The sequence below is a fragment of the Pristiophorus japonicus genome, chromosome 5 (assembly GCF_044704955.1).
Source record: "Pristiophorus japonicus isolate sPriJap1 chromosome 5, sPriJap1.hap1, whole genome shotgun sequence".
Taxonomy (NCBI): domain Eukaryota; kingdom Metazoa; phylum Chordata; class Chondrichthyes; family Pristiophoridae; genus Pristiophorus; species Pristiophorus japonicus.
This window is the reverse complement of record NC_091981.1, coordinates 96,648,985-96,676,379: the sequence shown is the minus strand read 5'-3', so window position 1 is coordinate 96,676,379 and position 27,395 is coordinate 96,648,985. Positions and strand designations below refer to the sequence as shown.

The 27,395-nt window shown below is 47.6% G+C and overlaps 1 protein-coding gene and 1 pseudogene across 1 annotated transcript in view; both read right to left on the bottom strand.

Moving 5' to 3' along the window:
• Positions 1-27,395, bottom strand: part of LOC139264099 (RING finger and SPRY domain-containing protein 1-like) — a 159,775-nt gene that overhangs the window by 24,167 nt on the left and 108,213 nt on the right. The window lies entirely within an intron of this gene.
• Positions 6,711-6,943, bottom strand: LOC139264859 (U2 spliceosomal RNA; annotated as a pseudogene).

Here is a 27,395-nt window from a genome sequence, read left to right as displayed (position 1 = left end):
GTACTGTTACAATATGCGGACGATTTGCTTGTGGCTTCCAGCCACGGATACAGATGCATGCAAGATTCCCTGAAATTATTACAACACCTATGTGAAAGAGGGCACTGAGTATCATTACAAAAGCTACAATTTTGCCAGACTCAAGTCCAGTACCTGGGTTTCCACATATCTCAAGGGCAGAGGCAGCTAGGACCCGAAAGAATTCAGACTATTCAGAGTATCCCCATACCAAAGACAAAAAAGGATATTTTGTCTTTTTTGGGGATGGTGGGGTACTGCAGACAGTGGATCCCTGATTATCGAGAATGGGATGCGGTCCTAAGATCAGCTGCCCGAAATGATGCCCCACCCAAGGTAGAGTGGACCCCAGAGAGGGAGGAGGCGTTTGAGCAGTTAAAGAAAGCTATCACTAACGCTCCGGCATTGGGACTTCAGAACTATTCTAAACCCTTTCAGATGTATGTGAATGAGAAAGAAGGATTTGCAATGGCAGTATTAACTCAAGAACATGGTGGGGGAAATAGACCAGTCGCCTATTATTCGGTTTTACTTCCTCCAGTAGTGAGGGGAATGCCAGCATGTCTACGCGCTGTAGCCGCTACTGCGGTCATGGTGGAGAAGTCAGTACCTATTGTTTTGGACTATCCGTGTACTGTCGTTACAGCTCATGCAGTGCTATTACTATTGAACTCCGCTGCCACCCAGCATTTCACAGCATCTAGAAGAACAGGTTATGAAGTACTGCTGCTATCACACTCTAACTACACCTTTCAACGCGCGCCGATAGTAAACCCCGCCACTTTTGTTCCCACCAGAGAAATAGAGGATCCAGACCAGCACGACTGTCTGTTAACAGTGGAATTAGCCACCTTGCCGAAACCAGATTTGCTCACAGAGCCCATGGACAATCCTGATCTCATTCTCTATACGGATGGGTCATCGTACAGACCATCAGATAATTTGCTTTTGTCAGGCTATGCAATTGTAAACCCCCATGAAACTGTTGAAGCATTTGCCCTGCCTCCCGGAACCTCGGCTCAGGCTGCTGAATTATTTGCCCTCACCAGAGCTTGTATATTAGCAAAAGATTAAACTGCCAATATCTATACTGATTCTAGATATGTATTCGGTGTGGTCCATGATTTTGGACAACTATGGAAAAACAGAGGCTTTATCACCTCTGGTGGAAAGCATATTAAGTACTCTCAATTGGTGCTTAATCTATTATACGCCATTCAGTTGCCAAATAAGGTAGCCGTTATCAAATGTGCAGCACACACAATCGGTGAGGATGAAGTGTCAGTGGGAAATAGGAGGGCTGATGAAGCAGCCAAACAGGCCGCTTCGGCACAGACAGACTGCCTTCAAGCAGTCTCAGTCTCCCTTCCACAGACACTTGACGTCCAACTACTTAAAACAGCCCATTAAGTTACTCTGCAAGAAAGAAGGACTTGGGAAAACCAGGGTTGCTTTCTAAAAAATGACATTTGGTATCACCCTGAAGGGCGAACTGTTTGCCCTAGATCTCTATTCTTGCCCCTGTCTCGCCTAGGACACGGTCAGGCTCACATGGGCAAAGGAGGGATGATACATGCTATTAATGCACAGTGGTATGCACCAGGAATAACAGTGGTAATTGAAAAAGTTGCTAGAACATGCCAAATTTGTCAACAAAATAACAGAGGTAAAACACCTGCTGAATATGATCATCTACTCCAACCTAGTATGCCCTTTGAAAATTTGCAAATTGATTTTGTCCACATGCCTCCAGTATCAGGTTTTAAGTACCTATTAGTCATAGTAGACATGTTCACAAGGTGGGTAGAAGCGTACGCCACTAGGAGAGACAATGCCCGAACAGTAGAAAAGATTCTATTTAAAGATATAGTACCAAGATATGGGATACCTATGGGAATCAACAGTGACAGGGGAACACACTTCACAGGGAAAATAGTGCAAAATCTTGCAGAAGCACTAGGTTTCCAGTGGAAGTTACATATACCATATCAACCTCAGTCTTCAGGAATAGTAGAGAGAGTAAATGGGATAATAAAATCTACCCTTACCAAGGTATGTCAGGAGACAGGATTAAAATGGCCAGACGCCCTACCGTTGGTACTATATACATTAAGAAACCAGAAAAACCGAAACACTGGTTTGACACCGCATGAAGCCTTATTGGGAAGGCCAATGCCTACCGGAGTGAAACCACCACTGGTAGCGGAAAAGGTAGCATTCATTTGGAATGATGAAAAATCACTAAAGTATGCTCAGGCCATGTGTGAAATAGCAAGAAGTCTGCATGACCAGATAAAGCAGACACAGGTGCCCCTGTCGGAAGGAAATATGCACCCATTCAAGCCAGGAGACCAAGTGTTAGTGAAAACATTAAACAAAGAATCTTTTTCTCCTAGGTGGAAAGGACCGTATCAGATAATTCTCACGACGAGAACCGCATTGAAATTGGAAAAGCATCCAAACTGGGTGCACGCCACCCGTTGTAAATATTACTTCCCCAACGAATCACAGCCAAAAGAAGAGACATAGAACTAGGATGTGCTACGGTTACCTACCCGAGAAGACGGCCATCTTCTCACCAAAGAACTGTACTGACCCCTCTTTTGTGACCCTTCACAAGGGTACATTGAACCTAAAATAAGACACCCAGAGTTCAGGCCGAATGTCAGAACTTGCTTGTATGCCAATTTGGGCCTTTATTATTTGGATCACTGTTACCCTCGTGCTTGCGTGCTGTTATTTTAACGAATTAATACAGGAGTGTTATTGAAACAGAGAAAAAAGGGAAGATGAGGCGGGACTCTTGGAAAAGCTGTAAGCGGACATTGGGCATTCTGATCATTTTAGCAGTAGGAAGAGTCAGACAGGAAGAAGGAGACGGGATGTGTTGGGGACTTTGTTAGGTGGAGTAGGAGCTGGAATGGGAGCATTGAACTCCATGGATATCGAGACCCTACAAAACAAAATCCAGGTCGTCGGAGGACTAGTGGGGAAAGGCATAAAAATAAGAAATGCCTGGGATGAAGGATTACAGCAATTGCAGGTATCAGGTTATATCACAGACGAAATGACCGGGGGGCAGAATGAAAAGATAGAGAAGGAAATAGAAAACCTAATGAAGGAACAAAAGGAAGTAAATAAGTACACCCATTGCATGTTCAGGGAGATGATCAGACAGTTACTGAGAGCCGAGCTAGAAAGGAAAGTACTATCCTTCCATGCTAACACATGGGAGAGATTACTGGAAATCAATCAGAAAGATAAACTTCTAAATTTAACCATTAAACCCCAAGAAAAATATACTGGTTGCGATTTAAAAGGATGTAACATCACTATGGAAATAGTAAATAAGACAAAAGGAGAAATATGGTGTCAGTTCCAAGTAATACCCCAGTTGTTCGGACGAAACTTCTGGTACCCAGAATTTAAAGGAGACTGGGTCGATGAAAAGAATCTAACACATCACGACAGGGGATGTGCTAGATGGCCGTTCGGAATGGTGTGTCCCTATCAGACTGCCATACACGAACCATGCTCTCTACAGCACCCCAATGGAATATGTAGATGGGAACTAAAACCAACCAATGACACCGATATTTGTGAAGTAGGACAGAATGAGGTCTGCCTGACGGGAAATAGACCTGTCTACCTGGACGGAATTCTGTATAAACCCCCCATTAATACATGTGTGAGAGAAGTCTACACCCTGTATGATCCAGAAGAAAGAAGAACTTATACTTTTGGGCAGTGGCAGAATGTAGTAAAATATCTGTCTGTGCACAAAATTGATCCTTTACCCCCTGTAATTAATTTGACCCAATTGCACAATTTGATAAAAAATGACAAACAAATAGAGGAGGCTCTGTCCAAAAGGGGCCGAGACATCCACCAGTTCAAAATAGAAATGAGTTACAAGAAGGGACAACTAGTAAGAATCGCAAATGCAGTCACCTCCCTGACAGTACACCACTGGTGGGATGTGTTTTCCGGATGGTCCCCCAAAGCTTCAGCAGTACTGAAGCTTGCTATACACCCCATAGTAATCGTAGGTGTGGTTATGCTTATATTACTAATAATCATGTGTGGGATGTGGATAAAAGTAAAAAGGCTAATTAACCAGGTAATGGGCCTAGTATCCCAAGTAGAAGGGAAAAGTATGTTTGTGAAAGGAAGGTTAAGCCACATAGAAGAAAAATTAGATGAATATGACGAAGAAGAATGCCTCAAGATGCGACCCTACCCCGAAGGATATGAACCCCCTTTTCAATAAAGAAAAATAAACTGTGTTGATCGGTTGTAAAGATCAACAAGGAGGGAGTTGTGGAAGAAAACGATCTATGTAGTATGGTAAAGGGAAGGGTTAAAATCACTTCTTGCTGATATTGTAGAAATAATGGAGCTAGAGAAAACACCCAAACTTCTTTGTCTTAAGAAAACAAAAACTGATTATCTGTTCCTTGCATGAGTCTCCTAAAACTGATTATCGACACAGACAGGGAGAAACTGATTATCGACACAGACAGGGAGAAACTATGCAAGAACAGATAATGTGTGCCTTCCGGGATGACCTTTGTATTCTCGGAGTAATATGATTAATGTTAATGTGTGGAATTTGAAGATAAAACTCCTCTTTTTACTGTATAAATATAGCGCGGGTTTTCCTGTAAAAGTCAGAGTTCTGCCTTAGTGTGGACTAAGCGGGCTCTCCGAGATATCTCGTTAGAAATAAACTTTCTCTCGAAGCACGGCTCTGAAAGTCTCCGCTGAGTTAATTTAAGCTAAAATTTCCTCGACAGATTCACATGAGGCAAATTGTGACGTCAATGAGTGTCCAATGCTGATTTGATGCATGAGTTGCAATTTTGGACATCGCTGTTCCATTTAATGCCCTCTCCTAATCACAACCAGCTGAACATGCATCTGCAGCAGGAAGGACCTTACCCGTGCTATTTAAAGGAATCATTAATTAATTGAGGATTATTTTTTTTTCGTTCTACTGGCTCTGTGTAGGTTTGTGCAACTGGTTGGAGCTTTGCAGAGTCATTTAAAGCTGCTGAGGTGACAGGGAGTGGTGCAAGTGTAGAACACCTTGCTTCTCATTCAAAGAGTTCGGGTTAGACCACTTGCCCACAGTCATAGGGGCTCTGCTTGTAGTCCTCTTCATGCTCAAGTATGACAGGGAGATGAAGTGGAGGCAATGAAGAAGAGGACAAGCTGCTCGCAGAGGGAGGAGGAAGAGAGTTTGCAGCAGGAGATCTTACCCACCTATGGTCTTCAGGGGGCACTTCTCCTACCTGCACCTCAACCAGGAGCAGTGTATTAGGAGGCTCCACTTCGTTAAGGAGGCAGAACTCTGCCACTTCCTGCCACCAGACTTGCAGCTGCAGTGCAGGGCGACGACGAGTCTCCCAGTGGCCTTGAAGGTCACTGTGGCCCTCAATTTTTTCAGCACCAGATCTTTCAAGTCTGGAGAAGGCGACTTAGCTAACATGTTCCAGTTCGCCGTCCATCGCTGTATCCGGGAGGTCACAGAGGCTCTGTACTCCAGGAGAAGGGACTTTATTGTTGTAACGAGATAATGTATAGGGCCCTCTAGCTAAAAGGTATCGATATCATGTATAGCGCCCTCTAGCTAGGAGGTATAGGGAGCTGTATTGAGAAGGTCTGTGAAGGTACGTCATCTTAAAGCTATACATGGTTGTCTAGCTCCCAAATAAATAGCGTTAAGTTGAACTAAGATTGTTCAAGCGTGTTCAAGAGACTATAAAATACAATTATCTTCTGTCTAGACAGAGAGAAACTGGATAAGCGTGTATGTGGCTTTTCCAGGATAGCGGGCTTCCCCATGGTGTAGAGCAACATCGACTGCACACACATGGATTTGCGTGCGCCGTATACCAGTCCTAAGATGTTCCGTAACTGCAACAGTGGTGGTTTTGACAGCCACTGGTAATGTGTGGTGAACAGGTCCAGCAGGTAGCATGTCTTCTTCTAGGAGGCTTCAGATGTCTGTCACCATCTGATGCAGAAACCTAAGCCTCCTGAAACACTGCTGTTCAGACAGATCAAGGAAATTTGGCCTCTGCCTATACATCCTATTTCGCGGGTAATGCCTCCTGCAGGCCTCTCTGCAGCTGCCCTCTCTGCTGCTCCCCTCTCTGTTGCACCCCTCTCTGCTGCTCCCCTGTCTCCTGTGCAGCTACATGTCTGTGACCTGGAGGCTGCTGGTGCTGGTCTTACTGCTGATCATGTTGCTCCTCATCTGAGGTCCAATCTAAGGCAGCCAATGTGCCAACAGGAGTTGAAACCTTGGTGTGTTTGCTGCTTCTCACATTACAATATGGGAAATGAAAGAGGTTCCAGGAGGGCAAGCCATTTTTCGGATGCTGAGGTAGAAACGCTAGTGCAACATGTGGAGAGAAGGAGGCACCTCCTATTTCCTGAATCTGGCAGACACACTCGGGAGGCTTTCCGAAATGCCTGGTCGAGGACCTCAGTAGATGACGGGACCGCCATTCAGTGCTGGAAAAGGTTTATGATATCACTTCATTGGTGAAAGTGAGTACATTTTTTTTTTTTTTTATAAATTCGTAGCCAATCGTTCCAATTCTTTGTCAAATCACAAACGCCAGAGGTCACCTTGCACATGCCAAGGATCACTCTGCGCCAATGCTCTTAGCCAAAAGGCCTAGAGCCACTGCACCGTTCCTGGAAGTACTGCAATACCAGGTTCGTGCCATGGAGGTGGATGGGTCAAGCCACCCCACACACCTCCGTGGAGGTGGATGGGTCAAGCCACCCCACCCACCTCCTGTTTCCAAAAAAGCAAGCATATACCTTCCTGACCAGGGAGAAACCACCCGGAGGTCATGGTGGCTGGTCAGGTCAGTTACGCATGATCTTAGCCAAAAGGCCGAGAAGCGTGTTCCCCCAACTCCTGACCTCCCATTCTGGAGACATTGGCTGGTGCATACTGAAGGGTGCCTCCAGTTCCTGAAGCACATCTTCAGCATGTCGATGGCTTGTTCGATCACACATCTGGTGGCCATTAGACATTCTTGTAGCACTGCTGCGTATCATTGTTCGGGTTCTGATGGGTGTCATCAGCCAAGTTTCCCTTGTCTCCGAGCAGCCACCCCTTAAGCAGGTTCACATGCTGCCTCAGTTGGACTGCCACAGGATGAAAGCATCATGGCAGCTCCCCGGGAAACTGGCACACACCTGCAGAAATAACTTTTATGGTTGCCCCCCCAGCTGCACATTGATGGAGTGGAAGCCCTTGCAGTTGACGAATACTCCTGGATGTTCTGGGGGTGCCTGCATGGACACTTGTGTGCAGTCGATTACACCCTGCACCAGTGGGAAACCAGCCAGAGCTGCAAACCCGAGCACCCACTCATTCTGATTGTTGCCATTGCAGAAAAAGTTGACTTAATTGCTGGCATTGCTAAACAAGCCATCAGTCACTGTTTTATGCATTTGTGGGCCACTGACTAGGAGATCCTAGATATGTCTCTGGCAGAGCCCTGGAATGAAGGCAAAAAAGTTGTGGTTTTGACAGCCACTGGTGGTGAACAGGTCCAGCAGGTAGCATGTCTTCTTCTAGGAGGCTTCAGATGTCTGTCACCATCTGATGCAGAAACCTAAGCCTCCTGAAACACTGCTGTTCAGACAGATCAAGGAAATTTGGCCTCTGCCTATACATCCTATTTCGCGGGTAATACCTCCTGCAGGCCTCTCTGCATCTGCCCTCTCGGTTGCACCCTTCTCTGGTGTTCCTCTCTCTGCTGCTCCCCTCTCTGCTGCTCCCCTCTCTGTTGCACCCCTCTCTGCTGCTCCCCTGTCTCCTGTGCAGCTACATGTCTGTGACCTGGAGGCTGCTGGTGCTGGTCTTACTGCTGATCATGTTGCTCCTCATCTGAGGTCCAATCTAAGGCAGCCAATGTGCCAACAATCTTGATAGAACAAACCTCCAAAGTGTAGAAAGTAAAATCTCAGTAAAAGTACTGCGAGCAACACCCTTTCCCAACAGCAGGTAAGAAAGCAGCTGTGAGTACTGATTATTTATTGCAGTATTTCCATGAGAAAGACTGATCCACTCAATTGCCATTGTGTTCTCATCTTGCTTTTACTGGCGAATTTCAGGAAGCCTGGGAAAACCATAGATCCGATGTTAAACTCAAAAGTCTGTGACCCAGCTTTCCCGAGTGGGTTGCTCACACACTGCCTAATATGCTCAAGTGAAATTCAGAAGTAATCGGGTTGGAACTGACTTCCTGACCCGTTGACATTTCCCCAGGTTTCAACCCACCACCCGCACCCAAACCAATGTGCTCCTCCATGTTAAAATTCCACTCCCAGAGTCTAAACCAGCTGGGACACCATTTGTACAAGTATGTAAGTATCGACACAGGCTCCAGAAAGATATTAAAAGATATTGGACAAATTGCTTACGCCAAAACGTTTTTATTAAAGAACATGCTGGACACTGTCCTGTTTCCCAAAGATTGGGAGTTTTGGACATATTGTGTTTCATTGTTTGCTGAAAAGAAGACAGCAGCCTGTTTGTGTTAATGTCTGGAGCAGACCGAGGTCTCTGGGCAACAAAGGCCAGGAGAGAAAACTCATTCCAGGCGATTGGCGGGATTGTTCAATAATGGGAAACCACTTAGCCCAAGATCGGGTGCGAAGCAGAAACCCATCAACGGCCATTACCTGGATGAGATAGCCCCGAAAGGCGGGAAACCGAACAAAGAACTGCCATTAAGTCCCAGACCCAGTAGAAGCAGAAGCCATCAGGAGCCATCAACAGAATACACGAACGTGAGATCTGGGATGATGGGCCATTCAGACAATCACCCCAGACAAAGGAAATACTCTATTTTGGCAGGAAGAAGCATGGACTGTAATGTATAAGAGAAGGCAGTTTGCTGCCATTTCTCTCTCTTCTCTTTGCTTCAAGAATTGTGCACTCCATCCGGCACGGAGAGGAAACCCACCAATGAGGGACCAAGAACCTCACTACTCTACCTTCGGAAGAACCCTCGAGACCAGGACCTGAATGCTGTAACAGCAGCAAGGAATCGGAAGAGAAAGCTTTCCCCAAGGAAGAAGCAGTGAGTAAGCCAACGGATAATCTGGGTGAGCATTATCCAAGCCCACGCACCGTTAAGATCACCGATTCGAGTGTGAGGGGGTGTCGTGTGTCCCAAAACAAACCTTAGGGGTTTAGTGGGGAGGTGCTACGTGTGATTATAGTGTGTGTAAGGTTGGATTTGTTGGACGAATCCAGTTATACCCTGTACATTACTGTAGTGTGTTGTTTCTTAGTCGTCTTAAATTGCGACAGGGGACTGTTAGGACGGGGCAGTTTTTGTACTATTGTACGGTTTCGTTTACGTCACCAGGTGTTACTTTTACTGGTGTGTGTGTGTGTGTGTGGAAACAAATAAAGTATTGTATGGTTGAGGCTGAAAGACCTGACTCTGTTTCAGTTTTCTGTTCCCCCAAATAATTCCCGTGTCTAGAACCGTAGGCTGGGGTGATTCGAAACCACCAAGGCAAACCACCTACAAGTCTCTTTGCATGTCCCTGACTTTTACAGTAGTATTTATTTCAGTAAGTTTTTTTGATCCAGCCCTATTCATTTCCACCTTCATAAACCACTCACCATTTTTTAAATAGTGGGAGTTGTGGGTGGGAAAATCTGTGGGTTTGTCCGGCTTTGCATGGACCAAGGCAGCACGAGCCTTCCTTCCAACCCTTTTCTTTGCCCTCATGTGGAGCTGCCCGGTGGCGGTTGGAAGCCGCTCGTACTTTTGAAAAAAGAGCATTTTTTTCCAGTTAAACTGGTATTTGACACGGGGAGGGGTGCTGTCAATGGAGAGAGTGTGCGTGCATGACGTGGCCTTGGATGGGGGAAAAGGGACAAAAAGGAAGAGACTTTCCAGTCTCTGGGCCTACGGCAAGGCCATAATACTCAGAATCCAGTGTGACTCCCTCCTTCAATGCCTTCAGTCAGAGTTAATAAAATAGCTGAAGGCGTTATTGCGATTTTCCTTGTACCTCAGATTCAGTGCGTTATATTCATGGCCATGTGCTTCTCTAATGGACGAATAGGCCTAGTCTGGACACTGGTGTCCTTTCAGATACAGCCGGCTATTTGTGAACGGGTTGGGAAGGAGGAACGAGGGGGGCTGCCTTTGTCACTTGAAGGATTTATGGCGATGAGGTCGAATGAGTAAAATCACTCAGGGCCCTGTTTATTTCTCCATTTCTCTCATGTGCTATTCGCCTCTGCCATTACTGATACTGTTAATTCAAGTTGCTGACTTTCACCGCCGTGTTGGAGTTTAGTATTGAAATAAAAGGGAAGTTCTGCTTCTGAAATGGAGGATATGGACCTGGAATTTTAATCCAGTTCGACCGAGTTTGTACAAACAAGGCTGTCGTGAGCTCAGCGCCTGTGCAACATGCTTTAACATTTTAATGATGCTTTGTTGCTCCTGGTTCATATCCTGTTAAGCAACTGGTTGATGGGTCGGAGCAGGCCTTGTCCTTGTCGTAGATACCTCTGTGTCTTGACAGAATTGTTGCTCAGCACCAACAACAACTTTCACATTAAGGAAGTAAAATAAAAATAATAAATATGTATGTTTAATTCTATAACTGATTTTTATACAATAAAAATACTTGTGTTGTTTTACAGGACTCGGTAGAATTATATTACTGGAACGTGGCCTCAGAAGTAAAAAGGTTGCGAACACCTGCTTTACATGATACCTGCTTGAAGATGCTGAACCTCACAATTTTAGTTAGCACCTTGCATACTATGCCCCAATCATAATTATGGGCAAATAAAATTGGGCAGGGTGTTTAGTGGGCAGCCGATCCACTACCATCCTTATTACACCCTCATCAAAGTTGAAAGTTCTGCTCTCTGTGTGCAAAGGTGGATAGATTTACCTTGGTATTATTCTTGATACCAGAAGTTTTTTTCCTGATAAGCACAGACTGCATTCACTCAGGGAACCACATCTATCCAGACACTTTGGGGCCAAAATTGCCCTCCGCCCGAAACGAGGTGCACCTAACAATATTTTTGGCCATTTATCGCCCCAATCAACGGGGCGACCATTAGAGCGATATTGGGGACTTTAACTGAAAAAAATGAACAGGGCGCTGTTTGTGGTGGGAATGGGCTATTTGGAGCGGTATGGGGCGGGGTGGCCTGACCAATTCACGCGAGAAATTCACCTGATTCCCATTGAGTGATAACGAGGCAGCTGCTCCCTCGCCTTCTTAAAGGGCACGTTTTGTGGGTAGGTCTTGCGCCTTAGGAGTTGAAACCTTGGTGTGTTTGCTGCTTCTCACATTACAATATGGGAAATGAAAGAGGTTCCAGGAGGGCAAGCCATTTTTCGGATGCTGAGGTAGAAACGCTAGTGCAACATGTGGAGAGAAGGAGGCACCTCCTATTTCCTGAATCTGGCAGACACACTCGGGAGGCTTTCCGAAATGCCTGGTCAGAGGTAGCTGCAGAGGTCTCGAGGACCTCAGTAGATGACGGGACCGCCATTCAGTGCTGGAAAAGGTTTATGATATCGCTTCATTGGTGAAAGTGAGTACATGTTCCCCCAACTCCTGACCTCCCATTCTGGAGACATTGGCTGGTGCATACTGAAGGGTGCCTCCAGTTCCTGAAGCACATCTTCAGCATGTCGATGGCTTGTTCGATCACACATCTGGTGGCCATTAGACATTCTTGTAGCACTGCTGCGTATCATTGTTCGGGTTCTGATGGGTGTCATCAACCAAGTTTCCCTTGTCTCCGAGCAGCCACCCCTTAAGCAGGTTCACATGCTGCCTCAGTTGGACTGCCACAGGATGAAAGCATCATGGCAGCTCCCCGGGAAACTGGCACACACCTGCAGAAATAACTTTTATGGTTGCCCCCCCAGCTGCACATTGATGGAGTGGAAGCCCTTGCAGTTGACGAATACTCCTGGATGTTCTGGGGGTGCCTGCATGGACACTTGTGTGCAGTCGATTACACCCTGCCCCAGTGGGAAACCAGCCAGAGCTGCAAACCCGAGCACCCACTCATTCTGATTGTTGCCATTGCAGAAAAAGTTGACTTAATTGCTGGCATTGCTAAACAAGCCATCAGTCACTGTTTTATGCATTTGTGGGCCACTGACTAGGAGATCCTAGATATGTCTCTGGCAGAGCCCTGGAATGAAGGCAAAAAAGTTGTGGTTTTGACAGCCACTGGTAATGTGTGGTGAACAGGTCCAGCAGGTAGCATGTCTTCTTCTAGGAGGCTTCAGATGTCTGTCACCATCTGATGCAGAAACCTAAGCCTCCTGAAACACTGCTGTTCAGACAGATCAAGGAAATTTGGCCTCTGCCTATACATCCTATTTCGCGGGTAATGCCTCCTGCAGGCCTCTCTGCATCTGCCCTCTCGGTTGCACCCTTCTCTGCTGTTCCTCTCTCTGCTGCTCCCCTCTCTGCTGCTCCCCTCTCTGTTGCACCCCTCTCTGCTGCTCCCCTGTCTCCTGTGCAGCTACATGTCTGTGATCTGGAGGCTGCTGGTGCTGGTCTTACTGCTGATCATGTTGCTCCTCATCTGAGGTCCAATCTAAGGCAGCCAATGTGCCAACAATCTTGATAGAACAAACCTCCAAAGTGTAGAAAGTAAAATATCAGTAAAAGTACTGCGAGCAACACCCTTTCCCAACAGCAGGTAAGAAAGCAGCTGTGAGTACTGATTATTTATTGCAGTATTTCCATGAGAAAGACTGATCCACTCAATTGCCGTTGTGTTCTCATCTTGCTTTTACTGGCGAATTTCAGGAAGCCCGGGAAAACCATAGATCCGATGTTAAACTCAAAAGTCTGTGACCCAGCTTTCCCGAGTGGGTTGCTCACACACTGCCTAATATGCTCAAGTGAAATTCAGAAGTAATCGGGTTGGAACTGACTTCCTGACCCGTTGACATTTTCCCAGGTTTTAACCCACCACCCGCACCCAAACCAATGTGCTCCTCCATGTTAAAATTCCACTCCCAGAGTCTAAACCAGCTGGGACACCATTTGTACAAGTATGTAAGTATCGACACAGGCTCCAGGAAGATATTAAAAGATATTGGACAAATTGCTTACGCCAAAACGTTTTTATTAAAGAACATGCTGGACACTGTCCTGTTTCCCAAAGATTGGGAGTTTTGGACATATTGTGTTTCATTGTTTGCTGAAAAGAAGACAGCAGCCTGTTTGTGTTAATGTCTGGAGCAGACTGAGGTCTCTGGGCAACAAAGGCCAGGAGAGAAAACTCATTCCAGGCGATTGGCGGGATTGTTCAATAATGGGAAACCACTTAGCCCAAGATCGGGTGCGAAGCAGAAACCTATCAATGGCCATTACCTGGATGAGATAGCCCCGAAAGGCGGGAAACCGAACAAAGAACTGCCATTAAGTCCCAGACCCAGGAGAAGCAGAAGCCATCAGGAGCCATCAATAGAATACACGAACGTGAGATCTGGGATGATGGGCCATTCAGACAATCACCCCAGACAAAGGAAATACTCTATTTTGGCAGGAAGAAGCATGGACTGTAATGTATAAGAGAAGGCAGTTTGCTGCCATTTCTCTCTCCTCTCTTTGCTTCAAGAATTGTGCATTCCATCCGGCACGGAGAGGAAACCCACCAATGAGGGACCAAGAACCTCACTACTCTACCTTCGGAAGAACCCTCGAGACCAGGACCTGAATGCTGTAACAGCAGCAAGGAATCGGAAGAGAAAGCTTTCCCCAAGGAAGAAGCAGCGAGTAAGCCAACGGATAATCTGGGTGAGCATTATCCAAGTCCACGCACCGTTAAGATCACCGAATCGAGTGTGAGGGGGTGTCGTGTGTCCCAAAACAAACCTTAGGGGTTTAGTGGGGAGGTGCTACGTGTGATTATAGTGTGTGTAAGGTTGGATTTGTTGGACGAATCCAGTTATACCCTGTACATTACCGTAGTGTGTTGTTTCTTAGTCGTCTTAAATTGCGACAGGGGACTGTTAGGACGGGGCAGTTTTTGTACTATTGTACGGTTTCGTTTACGTCACCAGGTGTTACTTTTACTGGTGTGTGTGTGTGTGGAAACAAATAAAGTATTGTATGGTTGAGGCTGAAAGACCTGACTCTGTTTCAGTTTTCTGTTCCCCCAAATAATTCCCGTGTCTAGAACCGTAGGCTGGGGTGATTCGAAACCACCAAGGCAAACCACCTACAAGTCTCTTTGCATGTCCCTGACTTTTACAGTAGTATTTATTTCAGTAAGTTTTTTTGATCCAGCCCTATTCATTTCCACCTTCATAAACCACTCACCATTTTTTAAATAGTGGGAGTTGTGGGTGGGAAAATCTGTGGGTTTGTCCGGCTTTGCATGGACCAAGGCAGCACGAGCCTTCCTTCCAACCCTTTTCTTTGCCCTCATGTGGAGCTGCCCTGTGGCGGTTGGAAGCCGCTCGTACCTTTGAAGAAAGAGCATTTTTTTCCAGTTAAACTGGTATTTGACACGGGGAGGGGTGCTGTCAATGGAGAGAGTGTGCGTGCATGACGTGGCCTTGGATGGGGGAAAAGGGACAAAAAGGAAGAGACTTTCCAGTCTCTGGGCCTACGGCAAGGCCATAATACTCAGAATCCAGTGTGACTCCCTCCTTCAATGCCTTCAGTCAGAGTTAATAAAATAGCTGAAGGCGTTATTGCGATTTTCCTTGTACCTCAGACTCAGTGCGTTATATTCATGGCCATGTGCTTCTCTAATGGACGAATAGGCCTAGTCTGGACACTGGTGTCCTTTCAGATACAGCCGGCTATTTGTGAACGGGTTGGGAAGGAGGAACGAGGGGGGCTGCCTTTGTCACTTGAAGGATTTATGGCGATGAGGTCGAATGAGTAAAATCACTCAGGGCCCTGTTTATTTCTCCATTTCTCTCATGTGCTATTCGCCTCTGCCATTACTGATACTGTTAATTCAAGTTGCTGACTTTCACCGCCGTGTTGGAGTTTAGTATTGAAATAAAAGGGAAGTTCTGCTTCTGAAATGGAGGATATGGACCTGGAATTTTAATCCAGTTCGACCGAGTTTGTACAAACAAGGCTGTCGTGAGCTCAGCACCTGTGCAACATGCTTTAACATTTTAATGATGCTTTGTTGCTCCTGGTTCATATCCTGTTAAGCAACTGGTTGATGGGTCGGAGCAGGCCTTGTCCTTGTCGTAGATACCTCTGTGTCTTGACAGAATTGTTGCTCAGCACCAACAACAACTTTCACATTAAGGAAGTAAAATAAAAATAATAAATATGTATGTTTAATTCTATAACTGATTTTTATACAATAAAAATACTTGTGTTGTTTTACAGGACTCGGTAGAATTATATTACTGGAACGTGGCCTCAGAAGTAAAAAGGTTGCGAACACCTGCTTTACATGATACCTGCTTGAAGATGCTGAACCTCACAATTTTAGTTAGCACCTTGCATACTATGCCCCAATCATAATTATGGGCAAATAAAATTGGGCAGGGTGTTTAGTGGGCAGCCGATCCACTACCATCCTTATTACACCCTCATCAAAGTTGAAAGTTCTGCCCTCTGTGTGCAAAGGTGGATAGATTTACCTTGGTATTATTCTTGATACCAGAAGTTTTTTTCCTGATAAGCACAGACTGCATTCACTCAGGGAACCACATCTATCCAGACACTTTGGGGCCAAAATTGCCCTCCGCCCGAAACAAGGTGCACCTAACAATATTTTTGGCCATTTATCGCCCCAATCAACGGGGCGACCATTAGAGCGATATTGGGGACTTTAACTGAAAAAAATGAACAGGGCGCTGTTTGTGGCGGGAATTGGCTATTTGGAGCGGTATGGGGCGGGGTGGCCTGACCAATTCACGCGAGAAATTCACCTGATTCCCATTGAGTGATAACGAGGCAGCTGCTCCCTCGCCTTCTTAAAGGGCACGTTTTGTGGGTAGGTCCTGCGCCTTAGGAGTTGAAACCTTGGTGTGTTTGCTGCATCTCACATTACAATATGGGAAATGAAAGAGGTTCCAGGAGGGCAAGCCATTTTTCGGATGCTGAGGTAGAAACGCTAGTGCAACATGTGGAGAGAAGGAGGCACCTCCTATTTCCTGAATCTGGCAGACACACTCGGGAGGCTTTCCGAAATGCCTGGTCAGAGGTAGCTGCAGAGGTCTCAAGGACCTCAGTAGATGATGGGACCGCCATTCAGTGCTGGAAAAGGTTTATGATATCACTTCATTGGTGAAAGTGAGTACATGTTCCCCCAACTCCTGACCTCCCATCTCTGAGCCTGTACTTCACCAGCTCTTATTTTCCACCTTCACTTTCTAGTTAGTGAAGCAGCATTTGAGTGGTGAGGCATCTATATCTAGGTGTGCATACTCACACTTGAGAGGCCCTTTCATCTGAGCCTTACACTTGCATCTTATGGAGCAATACATGCATTAATTGCCGATATGTCATTACACTGCCACTCACCAACCCTTCTTTGCTTTGTAGTCGAAGATGGCACATAACCATATGGAAAAGCAGAGGACTGGTGGAGAGGCCGACATACAGCAGTTAACTGACATAGAGAAAAGGGTGCAGCGGCTAATGGGCCCATATGTTGCCTGTCCAGTGGCCACAGGCAATTTGGATCCGCTGGGGGCAGCATCGGTAAGTGAAGCTCCTCCTTTAATGCCATCTGTCCATGAATGTCCAATAGCCTATCAGTCAATAGGTGAAGAATGTGTGCAAGTTGCTTGCTGGATGGTGAACCGTGCTCCCTTACCCTCACGGAACCCTTGTCCCATTTATGCTTGCAGATGATACTCCAAATGTGAGCCAGGCTGATTCTGACACCCTTGAGCCAAGCGACAAAACTGCGGAAATGTCCGATGACAAGGGTGAAGAGGGAGAGACTGCTACAAGCACTGCGTCACTGCTTTTTACACTCCCACACGCCAGCTCAGATACTGGAGTACGCGGTCATTGCAGTTAGAATTAGGAGAGGGGTCTGCAATGGCTGTTGCACCGGGGCCTAGTAGGCTGCAGCATGGTCAACGGCAAAGGGAACCTCGGGAGCCAGCTCTCTGGGGGCGAGTTTGCACATGAGTTCTGCTGGAGAGGACTCAGATAAGCACCTTGATGTCATGACGTTTGAACAAAGGATAAATGCCATGCATTCTCAGATGTTGGGGGCATTAGCAAGGGTGCCCGAGAGCCTCTTGCAAGTGGTCAGGAGCATGGAAGAGTCCATCTCCCACATTGCAGACATCTCTACGCGCACCATGAAGCCCATCGTTGCCAATATGCAGACGGCGGTGAACTCCCAGAGTAACCATGTGGATCCAACTGTGATGACATGTCGTGGATGATGTGGCAGCTGCCATTACAGCAGAGGTGGAAGTAACCCAACGTCTCAGTGCTGTATTGGAGAGGATGGCTGCTGGCCTGGAAGCTCAGAATGCTCTCACGCAGTCTCAGCAACAGGCCACGGAGCTTCTTACTGCTGTCATGTCTGGTGGCATCGAGTCTGTGTCTGCTCTCATGCAGCCTCACCTGGATGTCACGCGAGCTTTGACTGCTGCCATCGCCGTTGGGTCCACTACGGTCCAGTGGGAATCTGCCGGTGTCACAGCAGCTCAGCCAACGTGTTACTGCAGATTGGTGGAGATGCTGAGGTGCTGACAAGGAGGAGTGGTGCCGAGACATTGGAGCAGGATCCTGATGTGTTCTCTCACAAACACAGCAGTCCCGAGCTGAGCCCTGCCACTCCGTCATTGCTGCTCGCCATGCTTACCCCCAGTAAATCCAGACTGATGGAGCCAAGGCTGATGTGGCCCCATCTGCAGCCGGCCTCTCCAGGGCCAGAGCTGGTCGAGGGCATCCTAGAAGGACACCTGTAGCTTCTACAGTTGAAACAGAGCAGCCTTCCCACAACCATGCTCCAGCCACAGGGGAGACATGGAGGCATAAGAGGGGTTATAAGGAACTGCACAAGGGTGATATTTGATAATGCTGATTTTATTTTTTGCAACCTTATTTTGCAATCTTTATTTTGAGTTTGAATATCTGTGCAGGTCTCTCATTTCAGTGTGGGGAATGATGAGTGAAAGGGCTCATTGGTTTGGCCATGGACATGCACACATGAAGGTGAAAATACAGAGCAAATCAATGGAAACGAGCAGCAATGAGATGGTCTCGGACTTCCCTTGCAGGGTCAGGATGGCGACATCACCTCCTACGTGGTCGCCGAGCCGCCTCCTGTGCCTCCTCCTCCTCCTGCACCTCATAGAAACATAGAAAATCGATGCAGGAGTAGGCTATTCGACCGTTCGAGCCTACACCAACATTCAATAAGATCATGGCTGATCATTCACCTCAGTACCCCTTTCCTGCTTTCTCTCCATACCCCTTGATCCCTTTAGCCATAAGGGCCATATCTAACACCCTCTTGAATATGTCCAGTGAACTGGCATCAACAAATCTCTGCGGTAGAGAATTCCACAGGTTAACAACTCTCTATGAGTGAAGAATTTTCTCCTCATCTCAGTCCTAAATGGCTCACCCCTTACCCTTAGACTGTGTCCCTTGGTTCTGGACTTCCCGAACATCGGGAACATTCTTCCTGCATCTAACCTGTCCAGTCCCGTCAGAATTTTTTATGTTTCTATGAGATCCCCTCTCATCCTTCTAAACTCCAGTGAATACAGGCCCAGTCGATTCAGTCTCTCCTCATATGTCAGTCCTGTCAGCCCAGGAATCAGTCTGGTTGTAAAGTCCTGTCCCCTCGTACAAATTCACACGAGGCATGTCGTGAAGTCAAGGTCACTCTGGACCTGCACCTTTATTTCACAGCTCTGGAATGCTGCACTTGCCTGAGACCTGTCCTTATATACCTGTCTCTTGCAAGTGCACCCCTGGTGGTAAGGTATGCTGGTGGTTACAGGTCATATCTTATTACAGTCATGTATAGCATGTTGGGATACAGTTATATATAATAATGTAAGATACATGACATCACCCTCCCCCAAGGTCTTATTGTCTTTATAGGTTCAGTCTCTCAGGTGGTCTACGCTCTCGCGTGGAGCGTCTGAGTTGTGGTTCAGTTGTTTGCCTTGGTGTCTGTTTTTCTTTGGGTGTGGTTGCTGGTATCTCGCCTGGGCTGTCTGTTTCGATTGGTGTGATTGTTGTTGACTCGCCTGGGCTGTCTGTTGGGATTGCCCTTTCCTCAGGTTGTTTCCTCTGTCTGTCCACCAGGTGTGGTGCGAATTCCATATTGTAGTCTGCCTCTGGTTCCGCAGAGTTGTTGGTAAATCTGCTTTTGACTTCGTCTACATGCCTCCGTCAGGTTTTGCCATTGTCCATTTGTAATAGCAGTAGCCTGTTTCCTTCCTTGCCCGTTACTGTCCCTGCAAGCCATTTGGGACCCCTGCCATAGTTTAGTACAAACACTTTGTCCCCTATCTCATTCCATCTCCCCCTCGAATTTCTGTCATGGTACTCAGTCAGCTTACAGCGCTTTGCCTCAACGATTTCGTGCATGTCTGGGAGGATTAATGAGAGCCTTGTTTTTAAAGTCCTTTTCATCAATAGTTGCGCGGGGGGATCCCAGTCAATAAGTGTGGACGAGATCTGTATGCCAGCAGCAGTCGCGGCAGGTGACCCTGCAGCGTGGGACCTTGGATTTTAAGCACGCCTTGTTTAATGATTTGCACTGCTCTCTCCGCCTGGCCGTTGGAGGCCGGCTTGAACGGTGCCGTCTTGACATGATTTATGCCGTGGTCAATTATAAAGTCTTGAAATTCTGCACTGGTGAAGCACGGACCATTGTCACTGACCAATATGTCAGGGATTTTGTGCGTTGCAAACATGGTTACGAGGCTTTCCACAGTGGTGGAGGTTGCACTCGAGTTTAAAATGGTGCATTTGATCCACTTTGAAAATGCATCCACAACTACGAGGAACATTTTGCCCATGAATGGGCCCGATAGTCTACGTGCACCCGCGACCAGGGTTTGGTAGGCCAGGGCCAGGGGCTCAGTGGAGCCTCCCTGGGGGCATTGCTGAGTTGGGCACAAATGGTGCACCTTCGGACGCAGAGCTCCAAGTCCGCGTCAATACCAGGCCACCAGATGTGGGATCTGGCTATGGCCTTCATAAGAACGATCCCCGGGTGCTCGCGGTGGAGCTCCCGGACAAATGCCTCTCTGCCTCGCAGAGGCATGACTACTCGGCTGCCCCACATCAGGCAGTCTGCTTGTAGTGATAGCTCATGCATGCGCCTGTGAAAGAGTTTCAATTCCTCGGGGCAGACATCACGAGCCTCTGCCCAGTCACCGGTTAGGACACATCTTTTTACTAAGGGTAACGTGGGGTCACTGGCCGTCCAGGCTCTGATTTGGCGAGCCGTCATGGGCGAACCCGTGGACTCAAAGGCATTGATTGCCATGACTATCTCACAGTACTGTTCGTCAGACCCTTCCATGGTCGCCAGCGGTAGCCTGCTGAGCGCGTCGGTACAGTTGTCTGTGCCTGATGGTATAGTTGTAGGACGCCAGCATGAGTGCCCACCGTTGAATTCGCGCCGAGGCGTTGGCGTTTATTGCCTTGCTCTCGGATAGGAGGGACGTGAGGGGCTTGTGGTCGGTTTCTAACGCGAACTTGGCCCCAAAAAGGTATTGGTGCATCTTTTTGACACCGTACACGCACGCGAGCGCCTCCTTCTCTACCATTCCGTACCTGCGCTCCGCCCGCGAAAGTGACCTGGAAGCATAAGCTATGGGTTGTAATTTTCCCGCACTATTGACATATTGCAACACGCACCCGACTCCATACACTGACGCATCGCATGTGAGAACTTGCTTTTTACCTGGGTCAAAGAAAGTCAAAACACTGTTGGAACACAGAAGGTTGCATGCCTTATTGAAGGCGCGTTCCTTGGCGTCCCCCCAAAACCAATCGCACCCCTTCCTGAGTAGCACTTGGAGAGGCTCCAGCAGCGTGCTTAAGTTCTGCATAAAGTTCCCAAAGTAATTGAGTAGCCCGAGAAAGGTGCACAGTTCTGAGACATTCCGGGGCCTGGGTGCCAGGCAAATTGCTTCTGTTTTGGACTCTGTTGGGCGGATTCCATCAGCGGCAATCCTTCTGCCCAAAAATTCAACCTCAGGTGCGAGAAACAGGCACTTGGATTTCTTGACTCGTAGGCCTACCTGATCCAACCGCTTTAGTACTTGCTCCAAATTACGGAGATGGGAGTCGGTGTCCCTGCCCGTGATAAGTATGTCGTCTTGAAATACAACCGTCCCCGGGATGGACTTGAGCAGACTCTCCATGTTGCGCTGGAATATGGCAGCTGCCGACCTGATGCCGAATGGGCATCGATTGTACATGAAAAGACCTCGATGTGTGTTGATGGTGGTGAGTAGCTTGGATTCCTCGGTCAATTCTTGCGTCATATACGCAGATATGAGGTCTAATTTTGAGAAAAGTTTGCCTCCAGCCAATGTGGCAAATAAGTCCTCCGCTCTGGGCAGCGGGTACTGGTCCTGTAGGGAGACTCTGTTTATGGTAGATTTGTAGTCCCCACAGATTCGTACGAATCCATCAGGCTTCATGACTGGGATGATGGGACTTGCCCAGTCGCTAAATTCCACAGGTGATATAATGCCTTCCCACAGAAACCTGTCTAGTTAGTGTTCAATCTTCTCCCTCATCACATAGGGTATTGCTCTGGCCTTGTGATAGACCGGTCTAGCATCCTGTGTGATGTAGATTTTGAATTTGGCCCCTTTGAAAGTGCCCACACCTGGCTGAGAGATGTTCAAATCGCTTTATAACTATTGAGCAGGAGGTCTGTTCCTCTAATGACATGACATGGACATCATCCCATTTCCCGTTTAGTTTTGCCAGCCAGTTTCTCCCTAGCTGTGCTGGGGGGTCTCCGGGGACAATCCACAGGGGAAGTCGGTTCACTGTCCCTTTGTGTGTGACAGAGAGCATGGCGCTGCCGAGGACTGGTACAATTTCTTTGGTATAGGTCCTTAGTTTGGAGTCGACACTTGTGAGTTTTGGTCTGTCTCTTTTATGCGGCCACAGTTGTTCAAATTGTTGAGCGCCCATGAGAGATTGACTCGCTCCCGTATCCAGCTCCATGTTGACAAATATCCCATTGAGTAGGATCCTCATCATTCTAGGAGGCGTCCTGTTGTAGGAGCAGCGGACATTGATCGTGTTGACCCGCTGTACACCGGTGTCCCGGGTACTGTCCCCATCATCTTCTGGTCCGCTTTCTGACCCATCCAATTCGTGTACCAGCCGAGCTGTCGTTTTTTTGCACATGCGGGCCAAATGCCCTGTATATTCACAATTTCTGCAAACAGCCTGCTGAAATCGACATCCCCTTGACGAATGCCCAGCCCCACACCTCCAGGACAGACCTGTTCCATTGTTCAAAGAGTTCCCAAAGAATGAGCTGCATCTGGCTGATCTCTCTTGAGCTTCTCTCAGTTTGTAGTTGATTGCTCGCATTGTGGGTTGATGAGGTGTGAACGGCCGTTCCTGTGGCCCTTGATGGCTTCTGCCTGCTGTCGAGAACCTGTTCTCCCGGTTTTGTCTGTTTGTGGGGGTAGCAGCTTGTTTAGTGCTGTGAACTTCTTGTTCCAATATTTCGTTAGTTGTCGTACCTGCATTGTAAATCAACCTCGTTTCTTCTTCCCCTACCAAGAATGTCTGTGCAACCAGTGCTGCTGCCTCGAAGGTCAGGTTCTTGGTCTCTATGAGCTTTCAGAATATGCCTGCATGGCCTATTCCTTCAATGAAAAAGTCTCTCAGCATTTCTCTCCTCAGTTCATCGGGGAACTCACATAAACTAGCCAACCTCCGAAGTTCCGCCACGAAGTCGGGTATGCTCTGGCCCACACAGCGTCTATAGTTGTAGAACCTGTGTCTGGCCATGTGTAGGCTGCTCGCTGGTTTCAGGTGATCTCTTACCAGTGTGCTCAATTCTTCAAACGATTTGCTTGCTGGTTTCTCGTTTGCCAACAGATCCTTCATTAAAGCGTATGTTTTCGAGCCACAGCTGGTCAAGGGATGGGCTCTTCTCTTGTCTGCCTTATCATCGCCTAACAAGTCTTTGGTTACAAAGCTTTGCTGGAGCCTTTCTATAAAGTCCTCCCAATTGTCTCCCGGATTGTACTTTTCATCTGAATCGTTGTTCGCCATTCTGTGGATTCTGTAATCCCGTAACTCGTCGCCACTGTAAAGTCCTGTCCCCTCAGTGCAGATTCACACGAAGCATGTAGTGAAGTCAAGGTCACTCTGGACCTGCACCTTTATTTCACAGCTCTGGAATGCTGCACTTGCCTGAGACCTGTCCTTATATACCTGTCTCTTGCAAGTGCACCCCTGGTGGTCAGTTATGCTGGTGGTTACAGGTCATATCTTATTACAGTCATATATAGCATGTTAGGATACAGTTATATTTAATAATGTAAGATACATGACACTGGTGAACCTTCGCTGCACTCCCTCAATAGCAAGAACGTCCTTCCTCAGATTAGGAGACCAAAACTGTACACAATATTCCAGGTGAGGCCTCACCAAGGCCCTGTACAACTCCCTGCTCCTATACTGAAAGCCCCTCGCTATGAAGGCCAACATACCATTTGCCTTCTTCACTGCCTGCTGCATCTGCCTGCCAACTTTCAATGACTGATGTACCATGACACCCTGGTCTCGTTGCACCTCCCCTTTTCCTAATCTGCCGCTATTCAGATAATATTCTGCCTTCGTGTTTTGCCCCCAAAGTGGATAACCTCACATTTATCCTCATCTCCTCCTTCTGGTCCTCCTCCTCAGCTGCTAGTGCTTTGTCCTCGTCCAATGGCTGTGCCCTCAGGTTTTGAAGCATGCAGCAGACAACAATGAATAGGGACACTTGTTCAGGTGAGTACAGCAACACTCTTCCTGAGTGATCCAGGCATTGGAACCTCTGTTTAAGGATTCTGATGGTCTGCTCAATGATGGATATGGTGGGCGTATGAGAATCACTGTACGATTGCTGTGCAGCAGTCCTGGGGGTGGCGATGGGGAGTCAGCAGCCAAGTGCAGAGTGGGTACCCCTTGTCTGCTAGGAGCCAACCGCAATCTTGGTTTGGGCCAGCAAAGATGCCTGGCATACCGGTCTGCTGCAGGATGAAAGCATCGTGGCTGCTGCCAGGATACCAGGCATCAACGGCCATGATTTTGTGGTTGTTGTCGCACACCAGCTGGACATTGAGGGAGTGGTAGCCCTTGAGGTTACAGAATGTCTCGGGATTGATCTGGGTGCAGTCTGTGGCACCCTGAACCCTGGAGAAGCCCGCTATTCTGAAGAAGCTGGTGTGGCACTCCAACTGCTTCTCCCTGGACATTGGAAAGGATTTGTAGTCCCTCCTCCTCTTTTAAAGAGCCTCTGTCACCTGACGGATGGAGCTATGTGCGGCAAATTTTGAGATGTTTGAGATGTCTGTTGTTACAGCTTGAAAAGATCCAGTGGCATAGAAATGCAGGGCAATGGTGACCTTTTGATACCACTGACAGAGCTGTCCTCAACCTTATTTGAGGCTGCACATCAGGCTGCAGGAGACTGCACAGCTCCGTGATCACGTCTTTGCGGAATCGCAGTCTCTGGAGATACTGTTCATCAGTGAGGTCCATGTAGGAGAACTGTTGTCTGGAAACCCTTTGACGATAGGGCCTGCTGCCCCCACGTCTGTGTATTCATCTTCCCCTGACAGCTGCCTCATTGCCTTCTCCCTCCTGCTCTTGTTGGTCCTCACCCTCTGCATCCTGGTGGTGGTAAGCATGTGGTTCCTGCTGATGTTGCCTCCTCTCCATCTGCTTCACTCTGTGATGCTGGGGGTTTGCATCCCTGATCCTCCTCTTCACCACATGCCCTTCTTGAGGTCCTTCCCGGTGCACCTCTCTATTTTGAGGTATGACGCCATCTCCATGGCCTTCTCCATCTTGGTGACCAATTACATCTGCGTCCCTTGGCTGCTGCCTCGCCATCTCTTGTAGCTGGCGCTGCCTTCTCCTGCGAGCCTCCCTGCCATGCACAATGTGCAGGAGGCGTTCTGCTGCCAGCAATGAGCCTTTTTTTTTAAAACCAGAGGCCTACTGTGCAAACACAACCTCCTCAAGCAGCATTCTCTCTTGCAGATTATGAAAGGCCAGACCCACTAATGCACAAATCCCTTCTTACTGACGCAACGTTCAAAAATTTAAACGCTGAAAATAAATTTGGCCGACAACAAGGGTGAGAGCCACAGTGCGCCTTTAAATCCCGCTGGAGATCTTCATTCAACACTGTGCCCCGTCAAACGAAACTGTTTGCCCCAACAAGTGGTTGGAAGCCGATTTGAGGTCGTCACGGCTCTTAGAGAAAGGAGCAATTTTGGCCCCTTTGCATCTCTGCTATGACAGGAGAGTGGCCTTCCACTCCAAAAAGGGCCTCCCTCCTTTCCTGCACCTCTCAGGTGTCCTCTGTAAATGGGGGAGTTTTGTCAACATTTTCCGGGGTATGGCCAAGGCGGTGCCAGGTTTGATGATATCATTACCGATGCATATGCAGGAGTGTGGTGGAAGTGGGAGGAGTGGGTCGGTGACATTCACCGCCAGAAAAATCAATGAGGGCAATGTCGCGATTGTCGGGGACTCTGACCAACTGGGCGGTGAGTTCGCACCAACCCGTGGCTGCTTCTTTGAGATGGCCACGGCTCTTAGAGAAAGGAGCAATTTTGGCCCCTTTACATCTCTGCTATGACAGGAGAGTGATCTTCCACTCCAAAAATGGTCTCCCTCCTTTCCTCCGCTAAGGTGTCCTCTGTAAATGGGGGAGTCTTGTCAACATTTTTCACAGAACCCATTTTCCAACGCAGAATTTCATAAAATGAATTAACAGCAATGAATACTTGTTTAACTTAAGATACAATAGTGCCCCACCATAAACTTCCTACCTCTTTAAAGGCAAGCAGACTTGCTGTCTCGGTAAATTCCCATCATACGAACATGCAAACAATGACAGATAGGAAAAGAAACTCTGGTCCATCCAGTCTGACCGATGCAAATGTAATGCCATGTGCATCTTTATATATACACTCCTCACAGTAAGGTTACTAATCTTCAGAAAAGCACAGAAGGAGACTGTTGTGTATGGAGAAAGAGTCAGACTGAATTAATCTTTTATTGCAGGTCTCCAGAGTGCCTCTCCAACCTGTGAGGTCTCCTTAAATACCTGTGCTCCCAAGGGATTATGGGATCCCTTGGGACTCCAGGGGATGAGCCCTCTGGTGGCTGTACAGGGTAAATACAAATTCACATATATAACAACACCCCAACCAAAGTCAATAGTGTAACAATTTATAATGTGAATTGATCTGGGGCCCTTCTTACCCTGGTTGATTGCCTCGGTGTGAAAGCTGGTGTTGTTGAATCATTTGTTGGGACCTCGCTGGGCTGCTGTGCAGCTGGCCTTGCTGGGCTGTCTGGTGTGTTGGGGCCTGCTGAGCTGCTGTGGATGATGGGTTCTGCTTCATGGTCAACCGTGGTGCCGGTGGCCACTGGTGTGTATGTTGGGGGATCAAAAAAGGTATGCTCCAAGGTGGGTTGCTCAGGATAGTCCGTGAATCTGAGTTTGATTTGGTCCAAGTGTTTCCAGTGAATGAGTCCATTTGAAAGTTTGACCCGAAACACCGTGCTTCCCTCTTTGGCCACGACAGTGCTGGGGAGTCACTTGGGATCTTGTCCATAATTTAATACAAATACAGGATCATTGATTTTAATCTCGCGTGACACATTTGCACTTTCATGGTATGCACTTTGTTGAAGCCGCCTGCTCTCTATTGCCTGCTCATGTAGATCAGAGTGGACTAACGAGAGCCTTGTCCTCAGTGTTCTTTTAATGAGCAGTTCAACAGGTGGGATCCCAGTGAGTGAGTGGGGTCTCGTGCGGTAGCTAAGCAGGACTTGGGATAGGCGAGTCTGCAGTGAGCCTTCAATTACTTTCTTCAAGCCTTGCTTGATGGTTTGCACTGCTCTCTCTGCCTGACCATTGGACACTGGTTTAAACGGGGCAGATGTGACATGTTTGATCCCATTACAGGTTGTGAATTCTTTGAACTCAGCACTGGTAAAACATGGCCCGTTGTCACTCACCAGGACATCGGGTAAGCCGTGTGTGGCAAATATGACCCGCAGGCTATCAGTAGTGGTAGCGAACATTTTACCCAAGAACGGGCCTGCATAGTCGACGTGTACCCTAGACCAGG